Source organism: Schistocerca cancellata, chromosome 4 (assembly GCF_023864275.1).
Source record: "Schistocerca cancellata isolate TAMUIC-IGC-003103 chromosome 4, iqSchCanc2.1, whole genome shotgun sequence".
Classification (NCBI taxonomy): Eukaryota; Metazoa; Arthropoda; class Insecta; order Orthoptera; family Acrididae; genus Schistocerca; species Schistocerca cancellata.
This window is the reverse complement of record NC_064629.1, coordinates 615,618,840-615,638,558: the sequence shown is the minus strand read 5'-3', so window position 1 is coordinate 615,638,558 and position 19,719 is coordinate 615,618,840.

Genomic DNA, 19,719 nt, shown 5'->3' with positions numbered 1-19,719 from the left:
AAATATTTTCAACAATAAAAAAATGAAAAACATGAAAATTCAGAAGAGCTGAAGATGGAAACTGTAAGAGTATGAAGAAAACGAGCCAGCAACCTGTCTTGTATCGCCAAAATTTTATTAGTTTGATGCCAAATCTGAACTAACAGTGGAGAGAAAATTTATCAAGCATTCGAATATTTCTTTAAATAAATGTATAGGAGAGGTGATGAATCAGAAACGCTGGTAATTAATGATAAATATGCAGACGTTCTGGAAGCTGTTTCAGATGTAAGCATGCCGCATACCAGCACCTGCACGAGAAATCACGGTATTACCGTATAACACCGCCTATAAGCTTGGTAATGGCCTCAGTTCGGCAAGCAACAATGCCCTACAGCATTTTCATGTATGTCACACGTTTCATCTGCTGTTCCAGATAGTTCTAACATTTTTTATAGGATTAAGATTAGTTGATTCAGGGGACCGATCGAGGTACGACAGGATGCCTGAAAGTTCGTCCTACGAGGGCTGTACGCGTACAGTCGCGTGAACACTGCTGTTGTTATACTGGGAGACGGGAGTGTGCATAACATTCTCGTCGTGATGATGTCTAAGATGGAGCAACTCTTGGACACCAAGAATTTTGATGTAAACATCCTGATCCACTTTCACGGTAACCTCAATAAGTGATCCCAAGCCACGATACGAAAAACAGTTCCAGTACATCACAAAACCGCCTCCGGTCTGAACAACACCCTCCACAAGCTGCCTGTTAAACCTCTCATTTGGCTTCAATGCAATAGAGCCCTTACATCATCTGAAAGGAGGCGAAACATCGGTATGTTGAACTGTACCTCACGCGTCCAGTCAGTCAGTTACTGTCCACATTCTGTATGCTTGGTCCACTGAAAATGTGGAAGTTTATGTGCTGCTCCGATCAATGATAATTTGCGAGGTAATCAACACGTCATTTCCATTGGATGCAGTTTCAAACTGACTGTAATTCACAAAGCGTGACAATAATCTTCGGTCCCTGTCGGTTGGATATTTTTACGATCGCTGTTTTTATGCTGCGTTACATGGCTGCGAGACGTTGGACAGTCAGCTGACAAACCAACACAGTGACAAACTTCATTCACGGCGTATTCATGTGCCAAACTAAACACGATAGCTCCTTTGTGTTATTCTGTAACGTTGGGCCATTTTAAAGCACTGCTCCCACACAACCGACAGGCGTTTTCATAACTTACATCAACGATGGAGGACAAACGACAAACTTGCATCAGTTCCACGCCAATTACAGCGCTTCAGAGATACCAGCTTCTTTGTGTAATGTGGTGATTGATGTTTTGTCCGGCGAAAGATGCCAGACGACTATGGTGTTGCAATGGAAATATTTGAAGCTGTGAAAAAATTATTGACAAAGGAACTTGGCACAAATGTTTACATAAAATAAGACGCAAAAACTTTGAATCGTTGACTTCCTCTCCATAACAATTTTCTTGAAACTATCACCAAATGCACACAAAATACAATTTATTTGTGGTAGCGAGTAAATTTGGTTTGGAAGTGGTCATATCACAATGGACCACTAGAATGCAGTGAACATTATAGAACAGAGGAATGAGTATGAATTTCCACAGTGCTGCAAGTGACAGATTTTTGAGAATGTTCAAATGTGTGTGAATTCCTAAGGGGCCAAACTGCTGAGGTCATCGGTCACTAGACTTACACACTACTTTAACTTATGCTAAGAACAACACGCACACCCATTACAGAGGGAGGACTCGAACTTCCGGCAGGAGAAGACGCACAGTCCATGACATGGCGCCTCAAACTGCGCGATCACTCAGCGCGGCTAAAATAAATGGCCCGATGGAGTTTCGAAGTCGGCTCGTCTGGGTTACTGTCCAACACCATAACCACTTAACCGTGACGACGTGGCTTTTGAGAATGTTTTTGTGTCTCTTTCAATACAAATCTTAATGACAAGCACCTAATCTTTACGGCTTGTATTACTATCGTGAAGAATATATACGTCAATACACCAGCTTCCAACAGACTTTATCACGATAGTGGGAAATTTAGAATTCAAATAGGAATCCGGTGAGGAGGCTACGTACACCTTAAACTAGGAGCAACAACGAAGAATAAAAATTAACATAAAATTAAGAGAACCATCTTGAGTTTTCTGGTTACAGTATACACTTTGATTCAAGCGCAGAAAAAAATTTAGCAATTAATGGAGGAGTTTGTAGCAATTCTGTGTTCCCGCGAACGAAATGTGTACTCCTGATGGCAAACCTAAGAGTGTATTGGGTGATTTTATTTGTCTGTAACACGGTTATATACATTGATGTAGACACATATTTCGGTCACCCAACAACTGCAGTTTGCAGGAAAGGAAGAAATATCGCTACGATGAGAACGGATCTTTCTGAAAACCTCCCGTTAATTATTTGTCGTCAGATGGCTTGGTACGCCTCCTTAAGCCCTACGCCGTCCACTTGGATACAGAAATCGTCCGTTCATGGAGAACGACTCTAGCGGGACGGAAGAAATGCCGCCCAAAAATAATGAGTCCAAGGAAACCTTTGTGTCGTAGAAAGACCTTTACCATCATAAAAAGATCATGGGACGAAAGTAAGGAAATTCCGCCAGCAAAGTGTTTTGGAGAAATCTGTTTGGCGGATCAACAAACTGGAACCAAAAATACTAAGTGCAAACCACGACTTCGTTTCGCCACGCTCCAGTGGTCTGAGAATATACAACGAAGAAGTTAATGGAAGTGCCGGCTGGTGTGGCCGAGCGGTTCTAGGCTCTTCATTCTGGAACCGCGCGACCGCTACGGTCGCAGGTTCGAATCCTGCCTCGGGCATGGATGTGTGTGATATCCTTAGCTTAGTTAGGTTTAAGTAGTTCTAAGTTCTAGGGGACTGATGACCTCAGCTGTTAAGTTCCACAGTGCTCAGAGCCATTTGAACCAGTTAATGGAAGTAGGACACAGGAGAAGAAAAGCAAGGGTAGAAGAACACTTTTATGAATAGTTGTGTTGAGATGTAGCTTAGCAGCAGAAGCTATTACGACTTATGATCTGTTGTAGCATTGGAGAAGCACATTTGACACTCAGAGTGCTGTTCTGTTTGAATCTTGGAGGAGTCATGGTGTCTCAAGAGGCGCTGCTGCTTTGAGATATCAACTTTACCAATTTATGGCACTCCCTCCAAGTCCACACTCTGCTGCCGACGGCGTCATGGGCTTTCCCATCCTGAAGATCTCGGATTTAACATCGGCGTATGAGCTGCTCTCGTCCTGCCACTACCTGCAGCACACCGTCGATCAATTACTAATTGTCATCGGCTTTTAACTCTCATCCCGCCTTGGACTAAAACTCGTTAGCCAATATAGCACATGCTTCTGATGCTACCTATGCAAAATCCCTGGTAGAATCTTATCTCATGAGCTGTCAGTCATTCATTATAAATACTTCTTCATGTTGTTTATGCTCAATTACATTGATTCAGTACAAATACTCGACAACGTTCATGTTCCATAGCCTGAAAAGGTTCCTATGATCTCTCCTTCAGAATTATATGTATGCTGTAGCATGTATTAATTGGACGGTGGTAACTAGTCTGGCGCCCAGCTCAGTGGATTAACTGAAACCCTCAGCCTCAAATAACTTCAAACAAATTACTTGTCCCATAAATTCCAGTCTTAATGTGTATTTTATTACATGAGGGTATATTAGTCTTTTGACTGACGTAACAAAATTAGTATTGCAAATTTTAACATACGTCTGAAAATTAATCATATTAAAAGTAAATAATGTATAATAAATTTATCGATACAGTAGAACAAATTAGCAATTGACAATAGGAGAAGATAATTCGAATCATCGGGTGGGGGCTACTGAGGAGGATGTTATTATAAGAAAAACTGTCATTCTGTGTGTCGGAACGTGAAGTTTTAGATCCCTTAATCGGTTAGCTAAGTTAGAGCATTGAAGAAAGTTATCTGGATATGATGCTCTTAGATATAATGGCAGATAGTGGCAGGAAGAATAGGATTTCAGGACAGGTGATCACAGGGTTATAAATACAAAATCAAACAGTTATTATTTCCAAATCCTTTCTCTACAGAATTATTGTTAATACTAAGTTATTTACAACAAATATGATGCACAGGCCAGAAACAAAGAGGCCTTTGCAATTGAATTATTTATAGGGATGTTCGAATATTATTGCTCCAGGGGGAAGGGAAGGGTTTTCTTCCATTTTAATATACTCCCATTGGTTGAGAGATGGAAGGGGTTTCCCATCAATTTTATATCACAGAAGGTCACGAGGCCTGGAATCGAGGTAGCTCATAACCCTGAATGTAACTGTTCCAATTGCCTAAGGGTGATTCTCAGGATGACCTTGAACAATTGTCGGTGATTCCCAGGAGGAAGAGGAGCGGAGGGTGACCTTGAATATAACTAATCTAAGGGTGTAACCTGACACTGGAAGCCTTTAATAGTGACCTTGAAATAAGGTTGTCGTCTGGGTCATAAAGAATCCTGAATAACTACTTCTCTTTAAATCACGTTATCTGTCCCTGTAAATCATCTCGCTTTAAATCTAGAAGTGGTACAACATAACTGCTTACACCATGATGGCGTAAACAATCATAAATTTGGTAATGGAAGAGAGCCGGAGGGGTAGGATGGGGGTTAAAAGTTGTAGAGGGAGACCAAGGCTGGAATACAGTAAACAAGGTCAATCGGATGCTGGTTGCGGTAGTAATGCAGAGTTGAAGAGACTTGCACAGGATAAACTAGAGCAGAGAGCGACATCTAGTCAGCCTTCGGACAGAAGATCATAACATACAATGAGTTTTATATTTGAGGCAAATGAAGACAATGACTGCTGGGACAGTTAAAGTAATACACAAAAGAGCTAAAATGACACGAACTGTATTTGGTTACCTAAATATGCCACAGAAACGAACTTTAAAGGTGTGTGACTAGAACCTTTGAAAATGAGCTAAAGAAAAGAACGGTAAATGGACCAAGTTAGTTTCCTGGATTGTTATATAAGGTTGATAGACGATATCAGACAATATGCAGTATCATGGGTGCTTATCGCTGAGACGGGAGTGTGCGTAAAAGTCTAAAGAAGTACTTTATCCAGCTGTGGGTTTCAAACGGCTGATGATCATACTGATGCTGATGATGATAAAGAAATTCAGCTAGAAACAATATACACTACAGAGGTGTGGAACGTCTAATGGTAGTTTGTAGGTTTCCTACCAAGTTTATATTTTTAATATCGGTACTGATTTGTGTGAAACCTCATTCACTCGCTAAAAACTAGAAATAAATGTCAATATTTCATTCCGTTTGGGCGAGAAAGCTGGATTACTGTCTTTCCATTTGTGTGGCGATTTTACAGAGACGAAGTGAAACCGGAATGGGGACGCTGCGGAAGGGGGCAAAACGAGTCGGCAGGGAAGCCGTGCAGGACTCGCCAGCTTAACGGGCTTAAGTGAGCGCGTTTACCGTAATGTCGGAACGGCTGTCTCTAAACGACAGCACAAGAATGCCTACATCGCCAGTTGTGGGCTCTCACCGCCTCTTTGTTGTGCGCTGTCCTCCCCTCAAGAGAAGGGCTAAACGCTCAGATGCATTCAACTTCTCGCAGGAACTTCAATTTGATGTTCATTACCCCTTTCAGTAGTCCGTTCTCCAAACTCCTGGGCTCCAGTACAGTTCCCTTCTGCATTGTTCTAGACAATTTCCTTCTTCTCACTGTCTGTCGTTTCGGTGTGCCTTTTAATGTTGACTGCCCTACGTGAACTTCAGTTCCCGTTTTCCTATCTACTGCTTATTAATCCGGGAATATTAGTCTTTTCGGCAAAGGATGTTATCCTTAAGAGAAGAAACCAATCATCTCATTCTCCCCTAATAATAGTTGTGAAATGGTACCGCATACAATTGATTTTATCTCAGTGCACTTTGAATTTATCTTATTTCTGCACCTGGGTGCTCACTGTGTTGTTACAGTGTCACATTAATATAAGGAAATAAGGAATGTAGTGTACTCCAGCTTGCGAATCGTGGATATTTTTCATGTGTATGTTCTTTTTTTAAGTCTCCATTAACTTTATGTGTATGGCAGATAAGCAGATAGCGAGGTATTTCAATAGACGGGCGGGAGAACTGTCGAGAAGGCACTCTTAGGTAGGTATGTGCGCAAAATGGAGTGCATTGTTCTCTCCCTTTTCAGTTCCGCGCCGCTGGATGACATTATTCAAATGTTACGACAGTCCTGTTAAGGAAACTGTAACCGAATAATTGTTTACTTCTTTGTTTCATTTGCATAATTTGCACTTCCCCTGTATTAATGTAATGGGTATAAATGGAAGACTTGGTTTTGACATTCCGTCGACGACAAGGTCATTAAAGACAAGACGGAGCTCGAACTCTCATTGTGAAATAATGTGAAAGAAAATCGGGCAGGATGATTTATTAAACGCTTACGTGCGCGTTATGACTAGCATATACTTGTCTTCGTGATCCCCACGGGACCGATACTTAGGTTGCTGTAGTATGTTTCAAAATTAATCACTTAAAGCTAGTTCTTGAAACCGATTCAGAAATTGCTTCACCAAAGAAGCCGAAGTAAATATTGCAAAATTTGAATCAAAAACAGCTGTCAACATGGGTAACTTATAAGTAGATATCCTCGGTGTAGTGAATGAACTTAAATCATTTAACAAAAGCAAGTCTTCCGGTCCAGAGTATATACCAATTAGTAGTGCAAAAATGAATAAAAGTTCGGTTACACAATAAAACAATCAGATATAAAGGTCGTAAATTCAACTACACTCCTGGAAATTGAAATAAGAACACCGTGAATTCATTGTCCCAGGAAGGGGAAACTTTATTAACACATTCCTGGGGTCAGATACATCACATGATTACACTGACAGAACCACAGGCACATAGACACAGGCAACAGAGCATGCACAATGTCGGCACTAGTACAGTGTATATCCACCTTTCGCAGCAATGCAGGCTGCTATTCTCCCATGGAGACGATCGTAGAGATGCTGGATGTAGTCCTGTGGAACGGCTTGCCATGCCATTTCCACCTGGCGCCTCAGTTGGACCAGCGTTCGTGCTGGACGTGCAGACCGCGTGAGACGATGCTTCATCCAGTCCCAAACATGCTCAATGGGGGACAGATCCGGAGATCTTGCTGGCCAGGGTAGTTGACTTACACCTTCTAGAGCACGTTGGGTGGCACGGGATACATGCGGACGTGCATTGTCCTGTTGGAACAGCAAGTTCCCTTGCCGGTCTAGGAATGGTAGAACGATGGGTTCGATGACGGTTTGGATGTACCGTGCACTATTCAGTGTCCCCTCGACGATCACCAGTGGTGTACGGCCAGTGTAGGAGATCGCTCCCCACACCATGATGCCGAGTGTTGGCCCTGTGTGCCTCGGTTGTATGCAGTCCTGATTGTGGAGCTCACCTGCACGGCGCCAAACACGCATACGACCATCATTGGCACCAAGGCAGAAGCGACTCTCATCGCTGAAGACGACACGTCTCCATTCGTCCCTCCATTCACGCCTGTCGCGACACCACTGGAGGCGGGCTGCACGATGTTGGGGCGTGAGCGGAAGACGGCCTAACGGTGTGCGGGACCGTAGCCCAGCTTCATGGAGACGGTTGCGAATGGTCCTCGCCGATACCCCAGGAGCAACAGTGTCCCTAATTTGCTGGGAAGTGGCGGTGCGGTCCCCTGCGGCACTGCGTAGGATCCTACGGTCTTGGCGTGCATCCGTGCGTCGCTGCGGTCCGGTCCCAGGTCGACGGGCACGTGCACCTTCTGCCGACCACTGGTGACAACATCGATGTACTGTGGAGACCTCACGCCCCACGTGTTGAGCAATTCGGCGGTACGTCCACCCGGCCTCCCGCATGCCCACTATACGCCCTCGCTCAAAGTCCGTCAACTGCACATACGTATCACGTACACGCTGTCGCGGCATGCTACCAGTGTTAAAGACTGCGGTGGAGCTCCGTATGCCACGGCAAACTGGCTGACACTGACGGCGGCGGTGCACAAATGCTGTGCAGCTAGCGCCATTCGGCGGCCAACACCGCGGTTCCTGGTGTGTCCGCTGTGCCGTGCGTGTGATCATTGCTTGTACAGCCCTCTCGCAGTGTCCGGAGCAAGTATGGTGGGTCTGACACACCGATGTCAGTGTGTTCTTTTTTCCATTTCCAGGAGTGTAGATAGCTAAGAATTACTATTACGAACGACTTAAATTAGGAAATAAAACAGAAAATGTTGTGGTGAAGACGAACCAAAGACTGCGTTTCATTGGCAGAACGCTCAGAAGATGCAACAGATCTACTGAAGAATCTGTCTACACTACGCGCGGCCGTCCTCATTTAGAGTACTGCGGCATGGTTTGCGATTCTTACCATATAGGATAAACGGAGCAAACTGAGATAGTTCAGAGAAGGGCAGCACGTATTGTATTATTGAGAAATAGGGGAGAGAGTGTCTCGGATATGGTACAGGATTTCGGGTGGACATCTTTAAAACATAGGCTTTTCTAGTTGCGGCGGGATCGTCTTACGAAATTTCAGTCACCAACCTGCTCCTCCGAATGCGAAAATATTTGGTTGATGTCGACCTACATAGGCAGAAACGATCACCATAATAAAATGAGGGGAATCGGAGGTCGTATGGAATTAGTGCGAAGGTGGCTCCATAACCATTCTGCGAGGCACTTAAGTGAGATTTGCAGACTAACAAATGTAGATGTAGATAAGCTTTACAGGATTTTCGGTCTATCTTCAAGCGGCTGCCCGGTTAGTTTCTTCAGTATCTTCGTCATACTTTCCCACAGGTCAAAAAACCTATGCTTATTTGTACTGTTCTTCTTTGTATACGTCGATTGTCTCTTGTTATAAATATTCTCGGATGCTTCGCAAGATTGTTTTGTAGATAGCCTCTTTGCACATTGATTGCATTTTCGCAGTACCTCACCAATGAACCAAACTTTTCTTTTACATTACCTGCGACTGAATTCGTGTGATCGTTCCATTTCATAATCCTACAAAGTGTTACACCCAGGTATTTGTGTGACTACCGATTTCAATTGTGACGCACTGATGGTGAAGTTATTGGATGCAACGTGTTTTTGTTTGTTGAAAGACACAAATTTAAATTTCTGGACACTTAAAGCAAGTTCCATTTTTGCATCACTTTGCTGTCTTATCAAGACCTAATTAAATGTTTATGCTTTTTCATTTCAGACAATACTTCATTTTAAGTAACTGAATAATTTGCAAAACATCTAAACTGCGATGTAACAGATATAAACTGAAAATATTTGTACCATCTTAAACCTTTCAGAATTGTGCAAACAAATATCTTCACACGTATTTGCGTTCAAAGGCATTTGAGCCAATGACTGTGTGAAAAATTGTGAGTATGCTACCATTCAGTGGTTCGCAAGAAGACTCGGATGATGTCCAACTATCTCATCTGTTTTTCACCTATGTTGTATTACAGACAGTGAAACACTTACAGACGAGAACAACTACAAAATGAAATAGAAAATCACTACTTTCTGGGGTAAATTAATTGTTTATTCTACACTCTAAATCTGTTTTCCTGGGTTTCTGGGTGTCACAAAATCAACAAAAGTCCTTAGGGGTAGTGCCGCCGTTGTACAGTAACTAAGCTGAATTCAGTGTGTAACAGTTCGAGTGTCATTTGCCGCTATCACGCTAAAATTTAATGAATACGTGCCGCCAACTCGCCACTCATCGGGCAGAAGCATCACCCTAAACCACTGCCAATCACAATACGTTCAGCACCCTCCGTTTAGGTAGGTTATATCATTCCACTCTCCCATTCCAACCGTCACCTACCGTCGACGCATCTGTGTAAGGAAAGTCTGGGAAGCAGTCATATCACAAAGAGAATTTGCCGAAATTGGTTGTGGATTAATATGTGTAAGTTGCCTTGGAGAATTAAACTGTAAGAGATGTGCAACTAAAGTAAGTGACATACCAAATAATACTATCAAAATGCAAAAGATTCCCGCATTCTGGAGGACGACGGTTCAATCAAGCGTCGAGCCATCCTGATTTAGGTTTTCCGTGATTTCCCCCAATCACTCCAGGCAAATGCCGGGATGGTTCCTCTGAAAGGGCACGGCCGACTTCCTTCCCCATCCTTCCCTAACCTGATGAGACTGATGACCTCGCTGTCTAGTCTCCTTCCCCAAACAACCCAAGCCAACAGAATATTCAGTGTATAGGACGTGTCTAGAAGGGTCCTACCGCACAGGGACACAACAGCAGTTCATCCCACAGCGCTCTGGTCTGTTGTAGCAAGACATGAAAAGAGAATACAGAAAAGAAGAGGTTCTGGCTACATATCTTGATTGCTGGCGGTAACATAAAGGGTGACAATTATTGAACTATATGAAATAAAATCGTCATAACTTCTGAACGGTTTGCGTTAGGACGTTCAAACTGCACAGTTGGCCGCGGGACACGTTGAGAATTAGTACGGTTTGGTTTAGCGACGAAGCCCAATTTCATTTGGATGGGTTCGTCAATAAGCGAAACTGGCGTATTTGGGGGACTGAGAATCCGCAATTCGCGATCGAGAAGTCTCTTCACCCTCAAAGGGTGACTGTATGGTTGCAGTATGTGAGTTAAAGAGCATTTCGCTCTTATTTAAGTATATGGCCGAAAGAGTCAGCCCTCAGCAATTGTGAAACAAACCCTGTCGTTCAGGACCGTGTGCCACAAAGAGCGCAGTTTCGCAATGAGATGGGGAAATTCACAGGCGTCTATTGTGCTGAATGAGGCCTAAGCGCTGTAGTGTGCGAGTGAGACAGACGAGAACCTACATCATAGGGAAAGCCCGTAAGTTCTATTTGTGGCCAGGGAGACGTAGCAGTGTTAAATATGACGGACCTAAGTTCGGCCATAAAGGAAAACATTTACGGAAACTATTTAATTCTGTAGTAATTCAGGGACTACCATCCTTCATAAATTTTCATGGTGATGTCAATCAAAAATATGATTTTTATCAGATCTATAATAGTTTAGGATTTACTGTTAAAGTTAAATTAACAAGTTTTGTAACATACTTTAATGGTAAAATCTGAACGCTTTGGTCGATCTTAACGATCGACATTTCATATAGAAGCGCATCATTAAAAAGACCAATTTCGTAGATATCAACTCTGTAACTTCATTTGTTTAAAAGATATAGTGAATTTAAATTATTATTTTCAGTTAAGCATCAGATCATCATTTCCTCCACACGAAACACACTGAACGATGACAGCATGACACCTTATTGAATCATTAGGTAATAGAATATTTGTTGGAAAGTTTAGTGCATACTAGTTGCTGCAAGTCTACTGGCCGTGACATTCAAAGCTAAGTAGGATATTGTATTGGTTTTATATAAAATAGTTTAACGTTTATTATGTAATGGATAGTGTTGTTACTTTATTTAGAACGTGAAATTGGTCAAGTGCTAATTATTTAAATATGTTAAAATGTAAAATAATGTAGAATAAGCTGTACCCAATCAGATGGACGGCTTCAGGAAAGGGAACTGCCCTAGTCAGTTGAGCGACGATGTTCGGCACGCGGGGGAGTGGCAGAGGGACAGCTATTTTCTAGATACTTAAGGAAAAATTGCTGGTGAAGACGCGAAAGCGGACCGTCGGTGTTTAGGTAGCTAGGAAGTGAAACGACTTTGAAACTTTCGCTTTGTATGGTATCGCGGGAATTGGTCTTTGAGCGGTTAGCAGTCGCGCACCTGGCGTGTAGTAAATTTTCGCGTAGTTAACGAAGTGGAGTATTGGACTTGTAATTCACGATGGGATTGCGAATGATCGAACTTTGTCAAATTGATATGCGCTCGAGTGTAACAGTAACTCTAAATACGACCAGTTTCGCTATCTGTTTTCTTTCTGAATAAACATTCTAACCAAATCGCAACTGTGTGGCCTACGTCATTTATGGGTCGTTAATTTAGTTCCCGATCTTATTATTACTTTTATTATATGCTATGTTAACTTTGTATTTTGCAAACTTGCCATCAGGCAGACAATTTAACCAAAGGTCACACGTGTCTAATTTCCACCCCTAGACGAGTTTGAGCCAAGACATTTCAACGACGGCCGGTGTGGCCAAGCGGTTCTATGCGCTTCAGTCTGGAACCGCGCGACCGCTACGGCCGCAGGTTCGAATCCTGCCTCGGGCATGGATGTGTGTGATGTCCTTAGGTTAGTTAGGTTTAAGTAGTTCTAAGTTCTACGGGACTGATAACCTCAGATGTTAAGTCCCATAGTGCTCAAAGCCACTTGAACCATTTGACATTTCAACGATAAGGAACCGCATGTGACCCCGAACATCTTTGGGATGTTAGTTCGCAAGTAACAGGTCACGGAATAATCAGTGCGATATTCCTTGATGGCATGATAACTACCGAACGGTACGTACAGGTTTCGGAAGATGATTTCATTCACATTATCCAAAGACGATTTCGATAACATGTGGTTCATGCAAGACGGAGGTCGACCAGATAGAAGCAGGAGAGGGTTTGATGTCCTGGAGGAGCACCTTGGGGACCGTATTCTGGCTCTGGGGTACCCAGAGGCCACTGGAATAGGCCTAGATTGGCCGCCATATTCTCCGAATCTGAACACATGTGACCCCTTTTTGTGGGGCTATATTAAGACATGGTGTACAGCAATAACTCCAAAACCATTGCTGAGCTGAAAAGGGCTATTCTACATCTACATCTACATCCATGCTCCGCAAGCCACCTGACAATGTGTGGCGGAGGGTACTTTGAGTACCTCTGTCGGTTCTCCCTTCAATTCCAGTCTCGTATTGTTCGTGGAAAGAAAGATTGTCGGTATGCCTCTGTGTGGGCTCTAATCTCTCTGATTTTCTCCTTGTGGTCTCTTCGCGAGATATACGTAGGAGGGAGCAATATACTGCTTGACTCCTCGGTGAAGGTATGTTCTCGAAACTTCAACAAAAGCCCGTACCGAGCTACTGAGCGTCTCCCTTGCAGAGTCTCCACTGGAGATTATCTATCATCTCCATAACGCTTTCGCGATTACTAAATGATCCTGTAACGAAGCGCGCTGCTCACCGTTGGATCTTTTCTATCTCTTCTTTCTACCCTATCTGGTACTGATCCCACACTGCTGAGCAGTATTCAAGCAGTGGGCGAACAAGCGTACTGTAACCTACTTCCTTTGTTTTCGGATTGCATTTCCTTAAGATTCTTCCAATGAATCTCAGTCTGGCATCTGCTTTACCGACGATTAATTTTATATGGTCATTCCATTTTAAATCATTCCTAATGCCTACTCCCAGATGATTTATGGAATTAACTGCTTTCAGTTGCTGAACTGCTATATTGTAGCTAAATGATAAAGAATCTTTCTTTCTATGTATTCGCAGCACATTACACTTGTCTACACTGAGATTCAATTGCCATTCCCTGGACCATGCGTCAATTCGTTGCAGATCCTCCTGCATTTCAGTACAATTTTCCATTGTTACAACCTCTCGATATACTACAGCATCATCCGCAAAAGACTCAGTGAACTTCTGATATTATTCACAAGGTAATTTATGTATATTATGAATAGCAACGGTCCCACGATACTCCGCTTTGGCACACCTGAAATCACTCTTACTTCGGAAGATTTCTCTCCATTGAGAATGACGGGCTGCGTTCTGTTATCTAGGAACTCTTCAATCCAATCACACAATTGGTCCGATAGTCCATATGCTCTTACTTTGTTCATTAAACGACTGTGGGAAACTGTATCGAACGCCTTGCGGAAGTCATGAAACACGGCATCTACCTGGGAACCCGTGTCTATACTCCTCTGAGTCTCGTGCACGAATAGCGCGAAACCCATGCTGATTCCTACAGAGTAGATTTCTAGTCTCTAGAAAAGTCATTACACTCGAACATAATACGTGTTCTATAATTCTGCAACTGATCGACGTTAGAGATATAGGCCTATAGTTCTGCACATCTGTTCGACGTCCCTTCTTGAAAACTGGGATGACCTGTGCCCTTTTCCAATCCTTTGGTACGGTACGCTCTTCTAGAGACCTACGGTACACCGCTGCAAGAAGGGGGGCAAGTTCCTTCGCGTACTCTGTCTAAAATCGAACTGGTATCCCGTCAAGCCCAGCGGCATTTCCTCTTTTGAGCGATTTTGTTTTTCTATCCCTCTGTCATCTATTTCGATATCTACCATTTTGTCATCCGTACTACAATCTAGAGAAACAACTTTGGAAAAAGACATTTAGTATTTCGGCATTCAGGAGGTCATCGGCAACACCGATGTTCCGACACTTCAGCGGGTCATGCAGAATTTTGCTATTCGTCTGCACCACATCAACGCCAAAATGGCAGGCATATCGAACATGTCATAACTTAAATCATAATATCTGAAGTGACGTTTTCATGTTGAATAAAGTGCGTGCACGTTGTAGTTTGTTACTAATTTACGTTTCTTTTCATATAGTTCAATAATTGTCAGCCTCTAAATGCGTTATATCTCACATTGTACAATAATTTAAGAAATTACAGTTTCAAATTTATCAGTTCAGTTACATTGTCAGTACGTTTCAATTAGTGCGTGGCAGCTTTGTTGGCATACTGTTGTGGTACCGGTCATAATCTGCAATGCATTCCAAAGGCGGCACTGGCAGATGACTAGACCTGCTACTAGATCTTCGCAGCGGCAGCTCTGCTGCCAGCGTTGCCATACTCAGATTTTAGGTGTTGTGGCCTACACTGCATCCCGTGCAATGTGCCTGGTATCTGCCAGTAGAGCTGCTGTGGTATCCTAGTGCAGTAGTGTCCGCAGTGAATGCTAGCCAGTCTGAGAAAGCTGTATACATATTTTAGCCGGAAGTAACAATCAGACAGAAAATATGGAGCAAGTTCTGATAATCTTTAAAAGGGGAAAACAGATAATGTGACGCTCTGGAGTGCGAAAAGATGTCTGGAAAATCTGGTTCTACAACTTTTAACTAACAAGAATCCGAAAAATGCACCGCCTTCGTAAATGGAGGGAGGGCAGCTCATTCTGCAAGTAGTGGGTGACGGATTCTACAGAAATAGTAATTATTTAAATAAAAAGTTTTTAATATCACAGTTCTTAAAATCAGGCTGAAAAGTATAAAGTAATTGTTCCATGCACCATACTGATTCCTAACCCCACACAGACAGACATGAAAATTTGTCCTCGTGAATTTTTAATAACTGTGACATTTATTGTAAGACTTAAAACCAAAAAACGTGCATGGGGTAGATGATAATTAAGAGGTGAACTATTTCTTGTATCGATTCTGTATTGCATGTGCCCGACATTTTACGTTACAAATCTGGCAAGTAGTGTCATAGCTATTAAAAATTGACAAGGACAAATTCTCAGGTCTATCTGTATCGGATTACGAATTTATATGGGACTAGGAGAATTTATTTGATACCTTCTAGTCCCATTTAAAAGGTATTACATTAAAAATTTATTTTTATTTAAATGAGTATTGAGTTTGAAGAGCTGCAATTGGCAGCGAGTGCCCAAACTATGCTTGGATGGCAGGAGGAATGGTCACCATCACTCGACCAGACAGATTAGCAGTGATTGCGTAGTAGTCAAGAACCTAAATCTTTGATGTACCATGAGAATTTCCTGCTCTATGGAGTATCTGCGTCCCACCAGCTTCAGCACAGACCTGTAAACGGGACTAATCCTTGGGGCGGGGCGAGCAGCCTTATTTCATTATGGTGATGGCCTACATACAGCATCTGAGCAAAAATTTCTAGTCAACTCGCGGGAGGGCGGGGTTCGTGCGCTGCGTTGCCACTTAATTATTGATGTCCACCTACCTCAGTATAGCGTCCATTCACCACCCGTTGCTCTGCATTCGTAGGTACTAGGTAGACGATGAGAAAAGCAGCGTTGAAGGAAACCACCGTCCAAACTTACGATTACAAAGTAGGCGTAACTGAAGTAACAAGATAAACCTGTAAATCTCTATTAATAACGGGCAAAGTGGGTGCTTTCTCCCTGCATTGAAACTGTTTGTATGTAGATACTGATGTTTTATTACGGTCCTTTTCATTTATGGTGTCACCAAGCCCACATTTACGTTGGTAGTACATCTAGTACTAGTTCGTGCAGATTATATCACACGTAAGACAGGCAGAAATGAAACCCGAAATACTACGAGATTCACACAGGCAATACATGTTCCAAAATGAGTTGACATTCGGTCTTTTTCAGTGGATTCTTTGAAAGAAGATGCTCGCCAAAACGTTCTGTGCATGCATACGGAACACGCCACGTAGAATAGTCACAAAGGCCTATAGTTTCACACGCAGTTTATTCAGCAACTAACATTCCAAAACCTCTCAAACCCTCACAGAAATGTCCGTAATTGCATCTGCTAGCATGGCGATATAAACCGAGCGCGATTTAGCCGTCATTTCTTCATCTTACAGATAATTTTTTCGCACACATTTAACATGACCTTCTTGTCCGACAGTGACTCCACGACTGACCGCATGCCGTCGCTCACAGAGCATATCACTCATTCAGTTACACGGGAAAGACTTTTCTCTCATTGGTTGATCAAAACGATCATCCAAACAGATTAACCTTTCATGATCAATTTCGCGCGCAAGCCGCTCTACTCCAATCAGCATTCGCAGATGCATCTACGTCATTTCATATTGCAAAATTCACAAAGTGTTCCACAAAACCAAACGAACCGAAAATTAAAAGAAAACTATGCTTGAAATATACTTTAGAACTAAGTACCCTCTTACCATCTTTCTGGCTGCCTTATTACAAAAGCAAACGCTCCTAGACATACGTGATCCACCAGTTCGGGGATTCAAGGACATCACACACGTCCATGACCGAGGCAGGATTCGAACCTGCGACCGTAGCAGTAGCGCCTAGAACCGCTCGGGCACAACGGCCGGCTGTCTCCTACATAAGTCCTCCGAGTTGGTCACGACAAGTAAAATGGAGAAATTACCGCCAATAGGGAAACTGCTCTTCGCAAGTTCCATTAAATAATAGAGTAGTGAAATTGAAATGATTGTGGCACCAGCAGTTACCTCTGGCACACACCCTACTGCATGGAATCATTTGAGGAGGAAGCGACGAGCGCTTGTTTTGTTGTGAAGCCGTGGCTGCGGCAGGTGAGGGTGCATAGTGCGAGTTCTGAGAATGGAACACACCACAGCTGTGCGAAGGGCCGCCTTGCCCGTCACAGAGGACGCAGCGGAAGCCACAGGAAGTCAGTGGACACACGGAATGGAGAGGCAGCAGCAGCGGTTCAGTTGTATTGTCCCTATAGCCAGAACAGAATTGCAAAATTTATTGTCCAGAAATTCCGTAGGAATGTGAGAGCAGCAGTTGTTCCCGGGCGAAGCGAGACGCAGTCCATGTTTCAACACAGGGCTTCATATTGCCTCCTGTTTCCCCTAAGATTGGTATCTGCTTGTTGACGAAACATTTCTCGGTAACACTGCTGCTGGCTAAACACTGTGTGGCCAAGAACGCTATGGCGTTTTGCCAGGTCACACTGACGCTCCAGTCCGCGCGGCTTCGCCTGTACAAAATGACAGTGTGTTGATTGGACCGCAGTCCTTGATGTAAGACGTCACCACAGCGGGCGATTGTTGATGTGTTAGGATTCGAGGAAGAGTTTGATCCCATCTTATGGAGGGAGACTGTGTAGTACGCAAGGTGATGACCAATTTGTGCACGGCGATTTTAGTTTGTTGGAGCAAACTCAACGTGGAGATTTCCGCGACCTGAGAGATAATGGGTGGAGAATGGGAGATTCGGTCGTGATCAGGGGAGAAATGATGAGTCTGGACGAGACTGATGTTAAGTTTTTGGACTTGGAGTCTGACCGAAACTGGATCTGAGCTGGAGGGGGTGACAGATTTTCACAGTCCGACTCGACGCCGAGGCACGCTACTCATCGCATCTCGAAATTTCTACATGTGTATGGTGAACATTTCGCAGCGCCAGAGCTAGGAAACATTGGAGAAAATTCGCTTAATTTTCCAAGTGTCCACAGAAGGCCAGTCGTTATCTGATCCAAATGTACTGTAGTAGTTCGTTTCCGTGTTCAGTTAGCAGTCAATATCAGTCGTGTTAACCACGGTCAGATAGGGTCATCCCTTTATAGTTGCAATTAAAGTCGAGTCATCACCCTTCATTTAACATTGTCACCTGCCAATCAGATCATTATACTTCATGGATATGAGATAGGATATTTTAAGATGTTATCTTGACCCACATTCCATTTAACATGTGTTTTTATGAATAAATCTGTCGTCATATATAATTATTTCTTTTATTCAAGTTCACAAGAAAATGTGTGTGAATTCCTAAGCGACCAAACTGCTTACGTCATCGGTCCCTAGACTTACACACTACTTAAATGAACTTAAATTAACTTACGCTAAGAACAAAACAGACACCCATGTCCAAGGGAGGACTCGGTCCTCCGCGCAATCCATGACATGGTGCCCATAACCGCGCGGCCACTCAGTGCGGCCCAAATTCACAAGACCCCGAGATTACCTTTAATAATTACATTGACTCAAGTTGGTGGTAACAGAGTAGTCTTGTAGTGAGAAATATAGTGAGGCGCCTCGAGTGCCATTTCACAGGGCCTCCTTTTATAGTATTCACATTGATATCCTTTGTGCAGAGTTTTCATAGTAGATTCACTGAAGTGGTAGTTATGTGTCTTAGAGTTGCACACAGGCAGAGGTTGATTAGAGGCACCCACATGCCTGCTCACCAGAAAGACTTCTTGTAACTCACTTTTAACGTATGATATTCCAAAAATTCAGTCTCCCATTATTCAAATTGAGTTTTCTTCTTCGTAAAATTAAAAGATAAAAATATATAGAACAATACGTGTAGAATATACATTTAGAGCATATTTAACTGGGACTGACTTAGTAAACAACCCAACATGACAATTCGCACTGAAGCGGACACTATCAGGCGCGTGTACAGTGATATAGAGAATTTCTAGCTTGTCTTTGATAAATGCGTCTTTGGAATATCGCATCATCATATAGGATCGAATTTGGTATTAACGATATTATACCTTTTGCTATTAGCGAAATGTCGAAATGAAAAACCAAAAAGTAAACTGGGAAGGGATTTCGAAAAAATGATATTTTCGACAAATCTGGGTGCACCGTTGTAACGTACATAAAAAAACCATAGAACTTTTATTTAATTTTCTTTAAATATTTGTTATCATTTGAACGGAATTCATTCAGAAATATTAAACTCAATTTTCCTTCTTTTTCAAGGGGGTTTTCCATGCCCATAAAAATGTCCGTATAGGTATGTATATAAAATATGTCTCTTATTTTGCTCTACTTTACAAATTTTTCAAAACCGAGCTAAATCAAAGTGTTTCCCTTGGGAAGGTATACTTGTCAGTGAACTATCCCGCTTCGCTGAAGCAAGTTACAACCCATGCTGCTGGAGGGCTCGGAATTGTAACGTGTAACATTATTGTGTGACGTAACTATGTCGGTGTGCTGCGAGGCCCTTAGAGATCCGAAGGCACAAATTGGAAATGTTCTTCCACACCTG